Here is a 22114-nt window from a genome sequence, read left to right as displayed (position 1 = left end):
AAAACTTGGATTTACCAAAATTTGAACTTTGATGATTCTGATGGTCCTTCATTGTATGTACATTCTTGGCTTGCCAAAACATGCTCCCTTTCTAGCAAAAAGAATGAATTTTTGTTTTTATTCAGCCCCAAAGAAAGCAATGTGTCTTGTAACAAAAAGGAGGATTTGTTGTTTAGGAACAATTGCATTTTTTAAAAAATATATTTGTTCTATATTCCTACCGCTGGTCAGAAGTGTCTGTACATGGGCACTCAGGAGCAATGCAAGACATGGGCAGGAGGCACTGGAGAGCACCCATGTGAAGATCTACCCATCCACCAAGCAATCTGTTCCACTCATTCTACCAAATGGAGATCTACTAGAAGCCAGTTTCTTTAAGTAGATGTAAACCCTATGGTCATTCACTTATTATTTTATTTTATTTATTTTTGGCCATGCCACATGGCTTATGGGATCTTTGTTCCCTGACCAGGGATTGAACCCAGGCCTTCAGCAGTGAAAGCATGGAGTCCTAACCACTGGACCACCAGGTAATTCTCTGTCATTCACTTTAGTGTTCATTGCTTAATACAGTGGAAAAGAGAAGCAAGAAGTCAGGGTTGTGAAGATGGTACAGGAGGAGGAAAGAAGGAAAAAAAATTCAAACATAACTTGATTCATCCATTCAAATACAATTAAGCAGTGCTATGTTGCAGACGCTGCATAAAATTCAGAAGAAAAAGATTGTCAAGGAATTCAAGTCTAAAAGAGGAGAAAGGCACTTAAGCAAATAACTATAATACCTTGTCATGAGTGCTCGAAGAGAAGTACGCAGAAAGTATTAAGGGAAGAAAAATTGAAAGAGGATTGGTCAGATCTTACTAGAAGGAGGAAGTTGTAAAGAATGGCCATGGATTGGAGGTATAAATTCAATACATCTTGAAAAAAGGTTGAATTGTGGAGAATAAGCAAAGGGGCTCACATACATGAGAGACAGAAGTAAATACGTATAGCCAGTACAGCCAGTATGAGAGTCCACAGAGATGCAGTGATCCACTTAAGCCCAGGGGGACTTCTTTTTATGTCTTCTTTTAGAACACAAGGTGAACTCCACCCTCAAAATTTTAAAGTCCAATTTACAGTTTCTAATCTCTTCAAAGTTGTCAGTACTTGTGAAATAGGGAGCCTCCGTATATTTGTAACTTTCCTACTGAAATAGTTGTAATATTTTGAAAATATTCAACTGTGAACCTTTCATCATTTAGCGAATCATATCTCCTTCCCCAATCCTAGAAGTCTTTTTAGTATTCAAATTAGTAAAGAAAGTTTAATTCCTAAGGGCCTAAGTAGTATCAACTACCTAGAACAGAGAAGTCACTGAACAGATTTAAATTGCAGACTACAGTTAGCAGGCCTTGTCAAGTATTTTACATACTCCAGAACCACTCCTTTTATAGCAGTGCAGGACCCTATATGGAGACTTCCTGGAACAGACCCCTCCCCATATTCTCTGCTTTAGCTCCTCTCTGAAGTACCTAGATAATAGTAGCCGATGCACATCTCCTGAGTTGTTTTACATATGTGAAAATCCCCACTAAATGGAAGAAGTTAACTACTTGATGACCATGAGCACATAGTCCCCAGGCCTGCTGGAGCCTGAGAATAGATAAGGTTAATCCCTGTGACACTGCCCTGTTACTTCACCAATCAGAGAATTGGGCATGAGCTGATCACATTCCCTGCAACACACCCCACCACTTACCTGGCTTTTAAAAATGTTTTCCTGAAACCCATCGAGGAGTTTGTGCTTTTTGAATACTAGCTTGTCCTGGACTGCTTGCTTGGGGCCTTATCATAAATATTGCACTTTCCTGCCCCACACCTAGTGTCAATAAATAGACCAACTGGACAACACGTGGGTGAGTGGACCCAACTTCTGTTAGGGAACAATTCATATGTTAAAAGCAAGCCTAGTTTACACAAAATAAAGTCTTAATGTAAACCATGGGTAGAGAGAACTCAGGATATGTATGATATGAGGAACATAATCAAGTAACAGGAAGTGTAAGAGGAAGTCCCTTCCTAATGGCAAAGAGGGAACCGAGGAAAAAAAAGAAATATAGAAAAAAAGAAATATAGACCTGAGTTGGATATGGTTGCCCAGTTTACTATTTCCATTTACTAATTATTTATTTAATAACATTTTTGGTTTTGGTGCCTACAAGGTATGAGTTATTATTCTAGGTTCTATGGTTACAGCATTAAATGTAAAGTCTCTATATTCAGAGGCAAAGTTCCAGAAGGAGGAGTGTTTTAAGAAATACCCAGATATGTTGGGGAATCTTGGAGAAGTAGGGTTTCTTTCTTACTTTCCATGTTTCAAGGTGAAAAAATGCAAGTACCCTTAGTGAAGTACTGCATCTAACTTCACCAGGTGGAATATCAGAAATGGTTGAGATAAGGTCTGAGTCAAAGACAAAATCAAGATGTAATCTTGGTTAAAAAAAAAATGGTAAGAGATTGAAAATTTGAAAATGGAAAACATAGGGAACTCTTCTCTCAACCCACACCAAACAGAGTGCCAGAATCAAATCAATGTGTGTGTGTGTGTGTGTGTGTGTATGTGTTTGCTTTTTGCAATTTTTTTACATGGCTAAATTTGAAAGCAAGAAAGATTAAAAAAAAAAGTGGTAGCCGAAGTTGAAGAAAGAAAGAAGCCATAGCATGAATGGGAAATAAGGCAAATGACCCACGGACTATCGGAATGAGATGTACCTAAGGGACTAGGGTGTTAACACTCATGCAGGAACTGAAGTTGAGGTCACAGGTCCCAGTAAGCTGTGAATCTGGAACAAATCTCTCAGCATAAAGCTGGGAACCACCTATAAAATGGGAAACTAACAAAATTCTTTCCATTAGCCTATGTAGAACAGAAGTGGGCACTGACCATATGTAAAGATAGTCATGTGTGCAATTTTGAAGCCCACACCTGTAAACATAGGGGTTAGAAATCATAAGCCTAGAAATTACCATGAAACTGGCCTCAAATTAGAAAGCCCGTAGGTCAGATGTAAAGCAGCCACATTAAGGACATGCATAACTTAGGGTACACATGTGGTTCATGTGGAAAACAACTCATTTTGATAAGGTCACTGTCCAACCATACAAAGCGTGAAAGGAAAACAAAATGGAAGGAGAATGTGCAAGTGAAAAAAAAAGAAAAATTGGGATCATACAATTTAAGAAATTAGAGCAATCTGAAAGAGAATAAAATATGTTTGTCAAAAAGCTCAAATAGGGCTTCCCTGGTGGCGCAGTGGTTGAGAGTCCACCTGCCGATGCAGGGGACACGGGTTCGTGCCCCGGTCCGGGAGGATCCCACATGCCGCGGAGCGGTTGGGCCCGTGAGCCATGGCCGCTGAGCCTGCACGTCCGGAGCCTGTGCTCCATGGCGGGAGAGGCCACAACAGTGAGAGGCCCGCATACCGCAAAAAAAAAAAAAAGTTCAACAAGATGAAGGAAGAGATATATGCTATAAAGTAAATACAAGAGATTTCAAAACAGACAGTTACATTTGCAAAATACATAAAACTTACAGAAATGAAAAATATGTTGCTGAAATTAAAATATCAGCAGACAGATGGAAGTAGACAGTTTCTAAGACAAAACTAGAGAGAGTATATTAGACTATAGTTATCAGAAATCATACAAAATTACACAGATTTTTTTAAAGGTTAACAGATAAAGAAGCAAGACTAGACAGCTCCAAAACTGTCTACTATGAGTTCCAGAAGGAGAAGATATAGAGAATTGGAAAGAGAAACCATTGGAGAGGTGACTCCCAACAACTTATAAAACACAGAAAAAACTTGAGTCATCATACTTAATGACACACCTCATACTGAGAGAAATAAGATTAAACAACACTACCACCCAGCAAATTGAGTTGAAATAAAAACATAAAGATAAAAGATTACAAGCTATTCAAAACATCAAGAAATGGGACTTCTGATAATGACTGATTAATTTTTTTTCCATCCCATTGAGAGGAAGAGAAAATCTGGAGACCCACAAAGAAGTGTTAGAGACAGAGTCAAGATACAGAGGATCCGGCCGATATACCAGGGAGACTTAATTTGGTACCTGGCATCTCTTTTTCCATTGGGGTAAGCCACACTTTCAACACCATCACAGGGCTAAGATGACTAGGAATTAGCATTCAATGTCAGAAAAGTGAGGAGCCACAGTGAACCCCCTGTTTTGAGTTAAGACACCGAAATATTGTGTACCTCACAACTAAGGATGAAATGCACACATGGCCTTGCAGATATTGTGGGTCAGTTTTGAAATAGTTTGATTCTCAAAAACGTGTTAAGGTAGATTTGTGAGTAAATATAATTAAATATTGGTTCTCTGATTATTATAATATCCCATGGGCTTCAAAATATATATATAATGAAAGCTCAAGAAACTAATGGCATGGGGAAGAAGGTAAGGTTCAAAGAATTAAAGTGATCAAAGTCCTTTTATTTTTCAAGATGAGGGAAATGTAATATGTGACTTTGAAAATCAGGATAACATACTGTAAATTATAGGGTAATCATTTAAAATGCTGATAGAGTGGAAATAATAAAAGGGGTGCTAATAGAGAAAATGGGAGTAAACAAAATTGTTACTCTGTTAACCCAAAAAGTGGCATGAAAAGAATATAAAACAGATGAGACAAATAGAAAGAACCAAAAAAGCTATTACTTAAAACCAAATATATCAGTAATAACATTTAATGTCAATGAATTTCATAATGCAAATAAATACAAAATTGTCAGACTAAATAAACACATGCACACATACACACACACACACACACACACACACCTAAATGCTGCATGCATACAAAGAAACAGCTAAAACATAACAATATGAAAGACTAAGAGGAAGATGATTAAAAAATTAGGCAAATGTTAATTAAAGGCAAACTAACACATGTTCATTGATTCCAGAGAAAGACTTAAGGAAGAAAGCATTGCTAGTGATAAAATGGCACATTTCACCATCATAAAAAGGTTCAATTCACCAAGAAGATATAATAATTTCAAATTTTTATGTACCTAAATATTCTAAAATTTTCTAAAACAAAAGTTGACCAAATTACAGAAAAAAATAGAGGAAATAATGATCATTATGGGAAATCATAACACAATTTTTTCAATAACTGAGAGAGCAATCAGGTAGAAATCAGTAAGATTTAAAATTTTAATTCCATGGTTAGCCAATTTTGACATAAGGAACATATGCATAAATACAACCACCCAGAAACACAGACAATTTTTTTTCAAATGCACAAGAGGAATTTACAAAAATGACCATATGCTGGATTTAAAGCAAGTCTGTCTTGGTCCATTAAGGCTGCTATAACAAAATATCACAGACTGTGTGGCTTGTAAACAACAGAAAGTTTTTTCTCACAGTTCTGGAGGCTACAAGTTCAAAAATCAGGGTGCAAGCATGGTCTCATGAGGGCACTCTTACAGATCACAAACTTCTCATTGTATCTTTATATGATATAAGGGGGTTAGCAAGCTCCCTGGGATCTCTTTTATAAGGGTGCTAACCTCATGCTTAAGGGCTCCACCCTCACGACCTAAGTACATCCCAAAGGCCCCACCTCCTAATATCATCACATTGAGCAGTAGGATTTCAACATATGAATTTTGGGGGGACACAAACATTCAGACCATAACAAAGTTTCAACAAATTTTACAGCACTGCATTTTAGGCAGAATATGATTTATGCAAGAAATAGAGTAACAAGGGAATCCTCATGTATTTAGAAATTAAGAAATTGAATTCAAAATAACCTACACATAAAGGAAAAATCATAGAAACTGGAAAATATTTTGAACTGAATGAAAATGCGAATAGCAACACAGATTTTCTAGAATGTACCTAAAATCATGGTTAGAGGATTTCTGATATAAATGTATACTTTGTAACAAAAGAAATGCTGAAAATCATTGAGCTAAGAATCTATATCTAGAAGTTAGCAAAATAATTTTAAAAATACAAAGAAAAAGTAGGAAAGGAAACTATTTAAGAGCAAATATTTATGAAATAGAAAAGTGGATCCATAAAACCAAAATTTGGTTGTACAAAAATACAATAAAACTTATAAGCCCATAATCAAGAAAAAAAGAAAGCTTAGATAACAACATCAGGAATGAAAAAGGGGTCTTTATGCCATATTCTACAGACATTAAAAAGGAATAACAGGGCTTCCCTGGTGGTGCAGTGGTTGAGAGTCCGATGCAGGGGACACGGGTTCGTGCCCCGGTACAGGAAGATCCCACATGCCGCAGAGCGGCTGGGCTCGTGAGCCATGGCCGCTGGACCTGCACGTCCAGAGCCTGTGCTCCACAACGGACGAGGCCACAGCAGTGAGAGGCCCGCGTACCGCAAAAAAAAAAAAAAAAAAAAAAAGAATAAGAAATCGTGAACCTAATTACCAAGAACAAAGGAAAAATTACATGAAATAGACTAATATCTAGAGAAAGATAACTTACCAATCTGATACAAGAAGAAATAGAAAACCTGAAGAGATCTTTACTAATAATTCATTAAATTTCTAATCAGAAAACTTAAAAAGAACAAAATCTCTAGCCTAGATGACATAAGCAGAGAATTACACCAAACTGTTTAGGAAGAAATAACACTAATCATTTACAAAATTTTCCAGAAAGTTGAAAAAGAGGTAGTACACACCTTACTTTCTATGACCAGAGTAACCTTGACTCCAAAATTTGACAAGTTCATCATGAATAAAAATCACTCTTATGATCACATATGTAAAAATCCTAAATAAAATGCTCACAAACCAAATTTAGCAAGGCACTAAAAGGATAATAAGTCACACCTAAGTTGGATTTATACTGGGAATGCAATATGGTTTCAAAATCAATCTATGTAACTCACCACATTAATAGATCTCTTTTCATTATTCCCATTGGCATCTCAACGACCATTCTTTACTCATCTCTGCCCTTAGCTGTGACCTGGCATGTTGATAAGCTTCAACTGCTTCCTAGTCTGATATGTCACTGGAAGACACTGGCAAAAGAAGACAATAGAAAAGGGATATCAGATATCTATTCATGCAGTTTTCTCTCCATCATGCTGTCCATTTGGACTGTTGCATTTATCAACCCCCAATTAAAGCTTTGATTAGGTGGTCCTCTCTTACAGCTTTGTATTTCACGAAAGTTAGATAACCACTGCCTTCCTATCCTTTTGGCTTTGATATAATAAAGCTTCCCCAGGGACACCCCTGGTGGTCCAGTGGTAAAGAATCCACCTTCCAATGCAGGGGACAAGGGTTCAATCCCTGGTGGGGGAACTAAGATCCCACATGCCGTGGGGCAACTAAGCCCACACGCCACAACTACTGAGCTTGCGCTCCTGAACTAGAGAGCCCACGTGCTCTGGAACCCAGGCGCCACAGCCAGAGGAAAAAAACCCACACACCACAACTAGAGAGAAGCCTGTGTGCTGCAACTAGAGAGAAACCCAAGCAGACCACACGCCATAACAATAAAGATCCCGCATGCCTCAACAAAGATCCTGTGTGCCGCAACTAAGACCCAACACAGTCAAAAAAATAAGGAGACTAAATAAGTAAAATAAATAAATATTTTTTTTAAAAAAGCTTCCCCACTATAAATTGTTCTGAGATGCTCTGCCAATTCCCATTGGGTATTCTTAACCGTATCTATGTCTTTGTACAACTTCTTTCCTGCTGATCACAGAGAAATAAAAAGTAATAAAATCTTATGATCATCTCAATAGATACAAAAAAAGTGAAATAATTCGATACTAATTCCTGTAGTAAATTCTTAACGAACTAAGATTAGAAGGAAATATTAACCTGATAAAGAGGAACCACAAGAGACCCATAGCAAACATCACACATAATGGTGAAGTGTTGAAAGCTTTCCTTTTAAGATCAGGAATGAAACAAGAATGTCCACTAACATCATTTTAATTCAATTTAGTACTGGTGGTTCTAAGCTGTACATTAAAGAAAAGAGAGAGAAAGAAAGACATAAGATTTTGAAAAGGAGACATTTTAAATCTTTAAATTTGTTCACAGATAATGGAATTTGTAGAAAATGTAAAATAAGAAACAAATATAGAATTAGAATCAGTAGGAGGGGATCAAGATGGTGGAGTAAGTGGACATGGACCTCACCTCACCCCACAAACACGTCAAAGTACATCTACATGTGGAAAAATTCTCAAGGAAAACTAGCTGGAAAAAGTAGGAAGGACTATACAATCCAGGCTGCAAGAAAGATTCCCAAATAACTGGATACGATGGGGGAAAAGAAGCATCAGGTTGAGACCTGTGCCCCTGGGAAGGGCCTAAGAAAAAAGCAAAGACCACATGGACAGACTATTGCCCTGGGACACAAGTGGGTCAAGCCACAGACTGGGCATCCCAGTCCTGGGTTTGTATGTGGAGAAGACAAGCCCCCTTGGCTTCTGGAAGAACCCCTGGGGCAGGCAAAAGATGGAGAAGCCTAGAATCCACCCGTGAGGTGTGTGCAGATGCTGGCTTGCCAACAGACAGGGCAAAGAGAGCTCTGAACAAGTGACTGCTGCTTCACCACACTCCCCAATATCAGCTGGGTGAACACCTGGTCTCCACTCATTCTAAAGGCCACACAGCTACTTGAACCACCACAAGGAGCACACCACAGTCACCGCTCCCAGCTTAGTGAATGCTCCAGCCTTGCCCATTGCACGCCACAGCTTGGTGTTTGATCCGGGACAGGCAGGTCCTGGGAGAAGACTCAATCTAGGGATACAGAAGAGGCTTGGGGGCAGGAGGTGTGGTCTGGTAGACTTCATCTTTTTTATTTCAAGCGTCTTTTCTGACCACAATGGTATGAAACTAGAAATCAACCACAGAAAGAAAAACAGGAAAAGAATGAACAGATAGAGTCTGAACAACATGCTACTAACAAACCAATGGGTGAATGATGAAATCAAAAAATACCTAGAGACAAATGAAAATAAAAACACAACCTTACAAAATCTATGGGATGCAACAAAAGCAGTTCTAAGAAGGAAATTCATAGCAATACAAGCCTTCCTCAAGAAACAAGAAAAATCTCAAATAAATAACCTAAGCTACCATCTAAAAGAATTAGAAAAAGAGCAAACAAAACCCAAAATCAGCAGAAGGAAATAATAAACATGAGAGAGAAAATAAATAAAACAGATTATAAAAACAATAGAAAAGATCAATAAAACCAGGAGCTGTTTTTCTGAAAAGATGGACAAAGTTGACAAACCTCTAGCCAGACTCGCCAAGAAGAGAAAAGGACACAAATAAAATTAAAAAATGGAAGAAGAGAAAAAACAACTGAGATCAAGGGATACAAAAAAAAAATTATAAGAGAGCACTGTGAACAGTTTTACGCCAACAAATTGGACAACCTAGAAGGACAATCTTCTAGAAACATACAGCCTATGAGGACTGAGACAAGAAGAAACAGATAATTTGAATAGACTGGTCACTAGAAGTGAAATAGAATCTGTAATTAAAAAAACAAAAACAAACAAACAAAAAACTCCCTGAAAACAAAAGTCCAGGACTGGATGGCTTCACTGGGAAATTCTACCAAAAATATAAAGAAGAACTTACACCTATTCTCCTCAAACTACTTCAAAAAATTGAAGAGGAGGGAACAAGCCCAAATTCATTCTATGAGGCCAACATTACCTTAATACTAAAATCAGACAAAGATATTACAAAATTTGGGCAATATCTCTGATGAATATAGATGTAAAAACCCTCAATAAAATATTAGTAAACCGAATCCAACAATACATTAAAAGGATCATACACCATGATCAAGTTGGATTTATTCCAGAGTCACAAGGATGTTTCAACATATGCAAATCATTCAGTTGATACAACACATCAACAAAAGAAAAGACAAAAGCCATATGATTATCTCAACAGAGGCAGAAACAGCATTTGACAAAATTCAACATCCATTCAGGATAAAAATTCTCATCAAAGTGAGTATAAGGGAACATAGCTCAACATAATAAAGACCATTTATGATAAACCCACAGCCAACATAATATTCAACAGAGAAAAAGTGAAAGCCTTCCCACTAAATTCAGGGACAAGAATGCATAGTTCACCACTTCTATTTAACATAGTATTGGAAGTCCTAGCCACAGAAATCAGACAAGAAAAATAAATACAAGTTATCCAAATTGGAAGGGAAGAGGTAAAACTGTCACTATTTGCAGAAGACATGACACTCTATATGGAGAATCCAAAATTCTCCACCCAAAAACTGTTAGAATAAATGAATTCAGCAAGGTTAATACACAGAAATCTGTTGCATTTCTATACACTAATAATGAAATATAAGAAAGAGAAAGTAAAAAAACAATCACAATTAAAATCACATCAAACAAACAAACAAAAATCCTAGGGACCTACAGTCAATTAATCTACAATAAAGTAGGCAAGAATATACAATGGAGCAAACACAGTCTCTTCAACAAGTTGTGCTGGGAAAGCTGGGTAGCCACATGTAAAACAAGGAAATTAGAACATTCCTTCAAACCATATATAAAAGTAAACTCAAAATCGTTTAGAGACCAAAATGTAAGACATCAAACCATAGAACTGGAAGCATGCATAGACAAAACACTCTGACTTAAATTGTAGCTATATTTTGTTAAATCAGTTTCCCAATGCAAAAGAACTAAAAACAAAAAATAAACAAATGGGACCTAATCAAACTTAAAAGCCTTTGCACAACAAAGGATACCATCAACAAAAAGAAAAAACGACGTATGGAATGGGAGAAAATATTTGCAAATGATGCAACCAACAAGAGGTTAATATCCAAAATATACAAACAGGGGCTTCCCTGGTGACGCAGTGGTTGAGAGTCCACCTGCCGATGCAGGGGACACGGGTTTGTGCCCCGGTCTGGGATGATCCCACATGCCGCGGAGCAGCTAGGCCTGTGAGCCATGGCTGCTGAGCCTGCGTGTCCGGAGCGGAGAGGCCACAACAGTGAGAGACCCGCGTACCGCAAAAAAAAAAAAAAAAAAAAAAAAAAAAAAAAAAAAAAAATATATATATATATATATATATATATATACACAAACAACTCCTACAACTCAATATAAAAAAAAAATCTAATCTAAAGATGGGCAGAAGACTTCAATAGACATTTTTCCAAAGAACACAAACAGATGGCTAAGTGCATGAAAAGCTGCTCAACATCATTAATTATTACAGAAATGCAAATCAAAATCACAATGAGGTATCACCTTACACCTGTCAGAATGACTATCCTCAAAAAATCTACAAATAACAAATGTTATAAATGATGTAGAGAAAAGGGAACCCTCATACAATGAGGTGGCAAAGTTAGTGTAACCACTATGGAAAACAGTATGGAGAACCCTTAAAAACTAAAAATAGAACTACCATATGATCCAGCAATTCCATTCCTAGGAATATGTTTTGAAAAAAATAAAATACTAATTTGAAATGATAGATGCACCCTAATGTTCACAGGAGTACTATTTACAATAGTCAAGACATGGAAGCCACTCTAATGTCCATGAAAAGATGACTAGATTCAGAGTATGTGGTATAAATACAATGGAATATTACTCAGCAATAAAAAATAATGAAATATTGCCATTTTCAACAACGTGTATGGACCTAGAGAATATTATGCTTAGTGAAGTAAGTCAGACAGAGAATGACAAGTACTATATGATATCACTTAGATATGGAATCTAAAAAATAATACAAATGAATATATATGCAAAACAGAAACAGACTCACAGACATAGAAAACAAACTTGTGGTTACCAAAGAGGAGAAAGAAGAGGGGAGGGACAAATTAGGGGTATGAGATTAACAGATACAAATTAATGTATATAAAACAGAAAAGCAACAAAGACTTACTGTATGGCACAGGAGACTATACCCATAGCCTATAATGGAATATAATCTGCAAAAATACTGTATCACTATGCTGTACACCTGAAACTAACATAATAGTCTAAGTCAACCATACTTCAATTTAAAAACAGACACTTAAGTATGCATTAAAAAAATAACTCTTGATTATATAATAATAGTACCTTCTGTGCTATTTTTGAAGTTTGAAATCTATACTTTCTAAAAATTAAGTAATGGGTATCTTTCTTCTATTAAACTACTAAAAAATAACTGATTAAAAAAAGAATGATAATCAGTAAAATTTAGCAGCGCTTAATGTGCAAGAATCATTTATATTTCTTACACTGACAAACAATAGAAAAAATGTAAAAATATACCATTTACAACAACATTCCAAACAGCAAATATCTAGAATTAATCCAGCAAAAAATATATAAGGTCACTTGCATAAAAGTATAAAATATCACTGAGAGAAATTAAAGAAGACTTAAATGAATAGAACATGTTCATGGATTTGAAACATGAAACCATAAACATCTCATTTCTCTCAAAATGGAGCAAAGTCCTATCAGGTTTGTGTGTGCGTATGTGTATGAGAAATGAGAAATGCATGAAGGGAGTATAAGTTTATTTAATAAAAAACAGGAAAAAACAGGAAATCTAAAAAAAAATATATGGTTCTGAAGAATCTAGGGGCAGAACAGGAATAAAGACGCAGACATAGAGAATGGAGTTGAGGACACGGGGAGGGGTAAGGGTAAGCTGGGACAAAGTGAGGGAGTGATATGGACATATATACACTACCAAATGTACAATAGATAGCTAGTGGGAAGCAACCGCACAGCACAGGGAGATCAGCTCGGTGCTTTGTGACCACCGAGAGGGGTGGGATAGCGAGGGTGGGAGGGAGATGCAAGAGGGAGGAGCTATGGGGATATATGTATATGTATAGCTGATTCACTTTGTTATAAAGCAGAAACTAACACACCATTGTAAAGCAATTACACTCCAATAAAGGTGTAAAACAACAACAACAATGACAACAACAACAACAAAAAACACCTCTATGAGAAGTTACCACTACAGAGTAATGGGAAAAGTATAGTATTTTCAAAAAAAGATGGGACAATGTGATATTCATATGGAAAACAATATACTTGAACCCTTTCTCATACCATGTATAAATATCATTTGTAAGTGGTCTACAGATTTAAATGTAAAAACTAAAACAATACATGTTATAGAAGTTAATATAAAACATCATTTTTACAATATTGGGATACAGCAAGTTTGGGTAAGTAAGAAACAAAATTACACTGGAGTGTATTAAAATTAAACATTACTGTTTACCAAAAAGCTATTAAGAGAATGAAAATACAAGCCACAAAATGGTAGAAGATATTTGCTCTGTGTATAACTGAAAAAAGGTAGAATACAGTAGTTCTCCCCTATTCACAGGGGATAAGTTCCTTTTAAGACCCCCAGTGAATGCCTGAAACCACAGATAGTACCAAACCCTATATATATTAATACAACGTATTTTCCTATATATATGTACATACTTGTGATAAAGTTTAATTTATATATTAGGCACAGTAAGAGATTATCAACCGTAACTAATAATAAAATAGAATAATTCTAACAATATACTGTAATAAAAGTCATGTGAATGTGAGCTCTCTCAAAATATCTTATTGTACAAATTTAATATCTTTTCTATCTTTAAGCACTTATCATGCACTATGGCCATTAACTTTTGCAGCCTGAGGTGTGACACCAAAACTAGCATGAATTTCCTTTTCCTTTTTCACAATTCTAGGAATAGGAGATTTGTTTTTACCATAGATCTTAGCAACCTCACATACAATTTTTTTTTCTTTCCTTATTAGGTCAAGAACTTTAACCTTTTTACTTAAAAGAAGCACTTTATGGCTTCTCTTTGGCATATCTGAATTGCCAGCATCACTACTTTTGCACTATGGGGCAATTATATAGGGTTACTGGACACAAGGGCTATGTTATCTCAACAGTGATAATGGAGATGGCTAGTAAGAGACAAACAGGAAAGATATGCTAGACAAAGTGATGATTCACGTCCCAGGGGAGGGGGGGAGTAAAGCGGGACATCGTGATATTTCATCAAACTACTGAGAACAGTGGGCAGTGTAACATCCCAGAATTGTTAATATCTGGAATTTTCCATTTAGTATTTTTGGACGACGGTTGACCACAGGTAGCTGAAACCACAGAAAGTGAAACCACGGATAAGGGGGGCACAAATGTATACAGATAAACCCTAATAACCAACAAGAAAAGAGAGGGAAAATATGAGCAAATGTTTGAACATTCACTTCAAAAAAAAACAAAACAGGATTCCTAAATGGCTAATAAACATGTAAGAGGACACTCAAACTCATTAGTAATCAAGGAAATAAAATTTATAATCACAGTGAAATATTAATCCTCAACAATTAGAGCATTTATAATAAAAACAAACTCATAATATCAAGTATTGGTGTAGACGTGGAGCCCAAGGAACACTCCAACACTACAGCTGGGAATGTCCATTGATACAAACACTCTAAAAGCTAGTTTAAAATTATCTGTCAATAATAAAGATAGATAACCCCTATGATATAGCAATATCATTGCTAGAATTATATTCAACAGAGAGACAAGCCCATGTGCGTTAACAGGCATGGGCAAGAATGTTCATGCAGTATTATTTTTAATAGTCAAAAATTTAGGCAATCTAAATATTTATCACAGCCAAATGGATTAAAAAATGGTAATATTCCGGGGCTTCCCTGGTGGCACAGTGATTGAGAGTCCGCCTGCCGATGCAGGGGACGTGGGTTCGTGCCCTGGTCTGGGAGGATCCCACGTGCCGTGGAGCGGCTGGGCCTGTGAGCCGTGGCCACTGGGCCTGCGCGTCCGGAGCCTGCGCTCCGCAACGGGAGAGGTCACAACAGTGAGAGGCCCGCGTACCGCAAAAAAAAAAAAAAAAGGTAATATTCATACAGTGGAATACTACAGACAGTAGGGCAAGGAAGTAAATATCTACTGTTGCATAGACAAATCTCCCAAACAGAGTGTTAAGTGAAAGAAGTCAGACAAAATGAATATATTAACTACACAGTTCCATTTATGTAATTTCACAAACAAGACAAAATTAAACTCTAATTTTTGGGGGAGGAGCACATCCTTAGATGGTACAATTCAAGAAAAACAATGATACTATTACAGTCAAATTCAGAAGGCTGTTCCCTTGGTGAAGATAGCTGAAGTCAAGAGAGGGGTTTTTGGATTTGTGACCAAATGGTGCTTGTATGTTTTTGATTTGCAATAATTTTACTGATCTGTGTAACTTCTGCCTCTTTCCCTAATGTACATTATATTTTGCAATAAATAAGATTTAAAATCAAAATTATAAAAAACTACTAGACAGAAAATGTAGCTGTTAATTAAAATGACAACAGACTTCTTTACAGCAACAAGATAAACCAGAAAACAATTTTAAAAACTTACATCAATGGGAGGTAAATAAACTATAATTAATTGGTTATTTTAAGATTTATACTTATTAACAGCAGATTGGGATTTTGAAGGTAAAATGAAATCAGTAACAGACTATAGAAGAATACGTTTTTTTTTAACACTTAAACATCATGTGAAGTTTTAACCCTGATTTTTGTCCTTGATTTTTTGACCCTATTATCTGCCTTTAAACTGAAGAGGTTCTTCGTGATAAAGACAACATTTAACTCATAACCAGTCTTTCTAGAATTTCAAAAATAAAAAAAGGGGGTCTTCCCCGGTGGTGCAGTGGTTGAGAGTCTGCCTGCCGATGCAGGGAACACGGGTTCGTGCCCCAGTCCAGGAAGATCCCACATGCCGCGGAGTGGCTGGGCCCGTGAGCCATGGCCACTGAGCCTGCATGTCCGGAGCCTGTGCTCCACAATGGGAGAGGCCACAACAGTGAGAGGTCCGCATACCGCAAAAAAAATTAAAATTAAAATTAAAAAAGTTTAAAAAAGGAAAATATTCTGTGCTTTTAGAGTGTTCAAAAAATGTAATATTAAAAGGTAATTGAGGGACTTTAACTGTATCTTATTCATAAGATAGAGGAGGGACTTCTCAGAAATAGGGCCCAACTTTGATAAAGGCATCACAATGTCAGAAGTATGGTTGAGTTCAGGAAACTAGAAGAAGCTGCATGAGGCTACCGTCACAGTTACAGGTCGGGGAGCTAGAGCAGTTAAAGCAAAAAAACTAAAACTGGCTCTAGATTATAAGAAGTATTTAAGTGACATAAGAGTATTTAAAAGATTCTGAGAAGAAAATGATTAGACTAGATATTTACCTTAGGAAAATCCTCCTCATAGGTGAATATTGGAAAAAGGGAATAGTGAAATCCCAGGGACCAATTAGGATCTTTTCAATTCCAGGAAAGAAATGGTGAGTATCTTAACTAAGGAGCAACTACATGACTAGACATGAAAGATCCAATTTATATTTTTTTAATTTTATTTTATTTGATTTTTATACAGCAGCTTATTAGTTATCCATTTTATACATATTAATATATATATGTCAATCCCAATCTCCCAATTCATCCAACCAGCACCACGCACCACCCCTCCCCGCTTTCCTCCCTTGGTGTCCATGTTTGTTCTCTAAATCTGTGTCTCTATTTCTGCCTTGCAAACCAGTTCACTGTACCAATCTTCTGGATTCCACATATATGCGTTAATATATGATATTTGTTTTTCTCTCTGACTTACTTCACTCTGTATGACAGTCTCTAGACACATCCACGTCTCTACAAATGACCCAATTTCGTTCCTTTTATGGCTGAGTAATATTTCATTGTATATATGTACCATATCTTCTTTATCCATTTGTCTGTCAATGGGCATTTAGGTTGCTACCATGACCTGGCTATTGTAAATAGTGCTGCAATGAACACTGGGGTGCATGTGTCTTTTTGAATTATGGTTCTCTGGGTATATGCCCAGTAGTGGGATTGCTGGGTCATATGGTAATTCTATTTTTAGTTTTTTAAGGAACCTCCATACTGTTCTCCATAGTAGTTGTGTCCATTTACATTCCCACCAACAGTGCAAGAGGGTTTCCTTTTCTCCACACCCTCTCCAGCATTTGTTGTTTGTAGATTTTCTGATGATGCCCATGCTAACCGGTGTGAGGTGATACCTCATTATAGTTTTGATTTGCATTTCTCTAGTAATTAGAGATGTTGAGCAGCTTTCATGTGTCTCTTGAACATCTGTATGTCTTTGTTGGAGAAATGTCTATTTAGGTCTTCTGCCCATTTTTTGACTGGGTTGTTTGTTTTATTTAATACTGAGCTGCATGAGCTGTTTATATATTTTGGAGATTAATCCTTTGTCCATTGATTCATTTGCAAATATTTTCTCCCATTCTGAGGGTTGTCTTTTTGTCTTGTTTATAGTTTCCTTTGCTGTGTAAAAGCTTTTAAGTTTCACTAGGTCCCATTTGTTTATTTTTCTTTTTATTGCCATTACTCTAGGAGGTGGGTCAAAAAAGATCTTGCTGTGATTTATGTCAGAGACTGTACTTCCTATGTTTTCCTCTAAGAGTTTTATAGTGTCCGGTCTAACATTTAGGTCTTTAATCCATTTTGAGTTTATTTTTGTGTATGGTGTTAGGGAGTGTTGTAATTTCATTCTTTTACATGTAGCTGCCTAGTTTTCCCAGCACAACTTACTGAAGAGATTCTCTTTTCTCCATTGTATATACCTGCTTCCATTTTCATACATTAGTTGACCATAGGTGCGTGGGTTTATCTCTGGGCTATCCTGTTCCATTGATCTATATTTCTGATTCTGTGCCAGTACCATATTGTCCTGATTACTGTAGCTTTGTAGTATAGTCTGAAGTCAGAGAGTCTGATTGCTCCAGCTCGGTTTTTTTCCCCTCAAGATAGCTTTGGCTATTTGGGGTTTTTTTTGTCTCCATAAAAATTTTAACATTTCTTCTTCTAGTTATGTAAAAAAATGCCATTGGTAATTTGATAGGTGTTGCATTAAATCTATAGATTGCTTTGGGTACTATAGTCATTTTCACAATATTCATTCTACCAATCCAAGAACATGGTATATTTGTCCATCTGTTTTTGTCATCTTTGATTTCTTTCATCAGTGTCTTACAGATTTCTGAGTACAGGTCTTTGACCTCATTAGGTAGGTTTCTTCTTAGGTATTTTATTCTTTTTGTTGCAATGGTGAATGAGATTGTTTCCTTAATTTCTCTTTCTGATCTTTCATTGTGTATAGGAATCCAAGAGATTTCTGTGCATTAATTTTGTATCCTGCTACTTTACCAAATTCATTGATTAGCTCTAGTAGTTTTCTCATGGCATCTTTAGGATTCTCTATGTATAGTATCAAGTCATCTGCAAACAGTGACAGCTTTACTTCTTCTTTTCCAGTTTGTATTCCTTTTATTTCTTTTTCTTCTCTGATTGCCATGGCTAGGACTTCCAAAACTATGCTGAAAAAGAGTGGCAAGAGTGGACATCCTTGTCTTTTTCCTGATCTTAGAGGAAATGTTTTCAGTTTTTCACCATTGAGGACGATGTTGGCTGTGGGTTTGTCATATATAGCCTTTATTATGTTGAGGGAGGTTCCCTCTATGCCCACTTTCTGGATAGTTTTTATCATAAATGGGTGTTGAATATTGTCAAAAGCTTTTTCTGCATTTATTGAGATGATCATATGGGTTTTTTTGTTTGTTTGTTTGTTTTGGCAGTATGCGGGCCTCTCAGTGTTGTGGCCTCTCCCGTTGCAGAGCACAGGCTCTGGATGCGCAGGCTCAGTGGCCATGGCTCACAGGCCTAGCTGCTCCGCGGCATGTGGGATCTTCCCGGACCAGGGCATGAACCCGTTTACCCTGCATCGGCAGGCGGACTCTCAACCACTGCACCACCAGGGAAGCCCGATCATATGGTTTTTATTCTTCAATTAGTTAATATGGTGTATCACATGGATGGATTTGCGTATATTGAAGAATCCTTGCATCCCTGGGATAAATCCCCCTTGATCATTCTGTATGATCCTTTTAATGTGTTGTTGGATTCTGTTTACTAGTATTTTGTTGAGGAATTTCGCATCTATTTTCATCAGTGATATTAGTCTGTAATTTTCTTTTTTTGTAGTATCTTTTTCTGTTTTTGGTACCAGGGTAATGGTGGCCTTGTAGAATGATTCTGAGAGTTTTCCTTCCTCTGCAATTTTTTGCAAGAGTTTGAGAAGGATGGCTGTTACCTCTTCTCTAAATGTTTGATAGAATTCACCTGTGAAGCCATCTGGTCCTGGACGTTTGTTTGGTTTGTGGAAGATTTTTAATCATACTGTCAATTTCATTACCTGTGATTGGTCTGTTCATATTTTCTATTTCTTCCTGGTTCAGTCTTGGAAAGTTATACCTTTCTAAGAATTTGTCCATTTCTTCTAGGTTATCCATTTTATTGGCATAGAGCTGCTTGTAGTAGTCTTTTATGATGCTTTGTATTTCTGAGGTGTCCATTGTCACTTCTCCTTTTTCATTTCAAATTTTATTGATTTGAGTCGTGTCCCTCTTTTTCTTGATGAGTCTGGCTAAAGGTTTTTCAATTTTGTTTATCTTCTCAAAGAACCAGCTTTTAGTTTTATTGATCTTTGCTATTGTTTTCTTTGTTTTATTTCATTTATTTCTGCTCTGATATTTATGATTTCTTTCCTTCTACTAACTTTGGGTTTTGTTTGTTCTTTCTCTAGCTCCTTTAGGTGTAAAATTGTTTATTTGAGATTTTTCTTGTTGCTTGAGGTAGGATTGTATTGCTTGCTATAAACTTCCCTCTTAGAAGTGCTTTTGCTGCATCCCATAGGTTTTGGAAACCACATTCACAGAAAGGTAGAAAAAATGAAAAGGCAGAGGACTATGTACCAGATGAAGGAACAAGATAAAACCCTGGAAAAACAACTAAATGAAGTGGAGATAGGAAAACTTCCAGAAAAAGAACTCAGAATAATGATAGTGAAGATGATCCAGGACCTTGGAAAAAGATTGCAGGAAGAGATCGAGAAGATGCAAGAAATGTTTAACAAAGATCTAGAAGAATTAAAGAACAAACATCTAGAAGAATTAAAGAACAAGCAAACAGATGAACAATACAATAACTGAAATGAAAAATACACTAGAAGGAATCATTAGCAAAATACCTGAGGCAGAAGAATGGATAAGTGACCTGGAAGACAAAATGGTAGAATTCACTGCTGCAGAACAATATAAAGAAAAAAGAATGAAAGGAAATGAAGACAGCCTAAGAGACCTCTGGGAGAACATTAAATGCACCAATGTTCACATTTAGGGGTCCCAGAAGGAGAAGAGAGAAAGGACCTGAGAAAATATTTGAAGAGATTATAGTCAAAAACTTCCCTAACATGGGAAAGGAAATAGCCACCTAAGTCCACGAAATGCAGAGAGTCCCAGGCAGGATAAACCCAAGGAGAAACAGGCTGAGATACATAGTAATCAAATTGACAAAAATTAAAGACAAAGAAAAATTATTGAAAGCAACAAGGGAAAGATGACAAATAACATACATGGGAACTCCCATAAAGTTAACAACTGATTTCTCAGCAGAAACTCTACAAGCCAGAAGGGAGTGGCATGATATATTTAAAGTGATGAAAGGGAAGAACCTACAACCAAGATTACTCTTCCCAGCAAGGATCTCATTCAGATTCAATGAAGAAATCAAAAGCTTTACAGACAAGCAAAAGCTAAGAAAATTCAGCACCACCAAATCAGCTCTACAACCAATGCTAAGGGAACTTCTCTAAGTGGGAAACAGAAGAGAAGAAAAGGACCTACAAAACCAAACCCAAAACAATTAAGAAAATGGTAATAGGATCATATATATCAAAAATTACCTTCAATGTGAATGGATTAAATGCTCCAACCAAAAGACACAGGCTCACTGAATGGATACAAAAACAAGACCCATATATATGCTGTCTACAAGAGACTCACTTCAGACTAGGGACACATACAGACTGAATATGAGGGGATGGAAAAAGATATTCCATGCAAATGGAAATCAAAAGAAAGCTAGAATAGCAATACTCATATCAAATAAAATAGACTTTAAAATAAAGAATGTTACAAGAGATGAGGAAGGACACTATATAATGATCAAGGGATCAATCCAAGAAGAAGATATAACAATTATATAGGCACCCCACATAGGAGCACCTCAATACTTAAGTTAAATGCTAACAGCTATAAAAGAGGAACTCGACAGTAACACAATAATACTGGGGGACTTTAACAGTGCACTTACACCAATGGATAGATCATCCAGGCAGAAAATTAATAAGGAAACACAAGCTTTAAATGACACAATAGGCCAGATAGATTTAATTGATATTTATAGGACATTCCATCCAAAAACAACAGAATACACTTTCTTCTCAAGTGCACACGGAACATTCTTCAGGATAAATCACATCTTGGGTCACAAATCAAGCCTCAGTAAATTTAAGAAAATTGAAATCATATCAGGCATCTTTTTGACCACAGTGCTATGAGATTAGAAATCAATTACAGGGAAAAAAATGTAAAAACACAAACACATGGAGGCTAAACAATATGTTACTAAATAAACAAGAGATCACTGAAGAAATCAAAGAGGAAATCAAAAAATACCTAGAGGGCTTCCCTGGTGGTGTAGTGGTTGAGAGTCCGCCTGCCAATGCAGGGGACATGGGTTCGTGCCCCAGTCCGGGAATATCCCACATGCTATGGAGTGGCTGGGCCCGTGAGCCATGGCTGCTGAGTCTGCGTGTCTGGAGCCTGTGCTCTGCAACGGGAGAGGCCACAACAGTGAGAGGCCTGCGTACTGCAAAAAAAAAAAACCAAAAAAACACAAACAAAACAAAACAAAACAAAAAAACAACCTAGAGACAAGTTACAATGAAAACATGGTTTTCATTTCACAGGCTGCAGGATTATAGTTCTTCTTGCTTCTGCTGTCTACTCTCCAATTTAAAAAAAGAAAATAGTGGTAATATTGATAAGACCTAATGAGCAGTGAGGTAC

Source organism: Mesoplodon bidens (genome assembly GCF_964165515.1).
Source record: "Mesoplodon bidens genome assembly, chromosome: 9".
NCBI classification, from domain to species: domain Eukaryota; kingdom Metazoa; phylum Chordata; class Mammalia; order Artiodactyla; family Ziphiidae; genus Mesoplodon; species Mesoplodon bidens.
Note: the sequence above shows the minus strand (reverse complement) of the source record.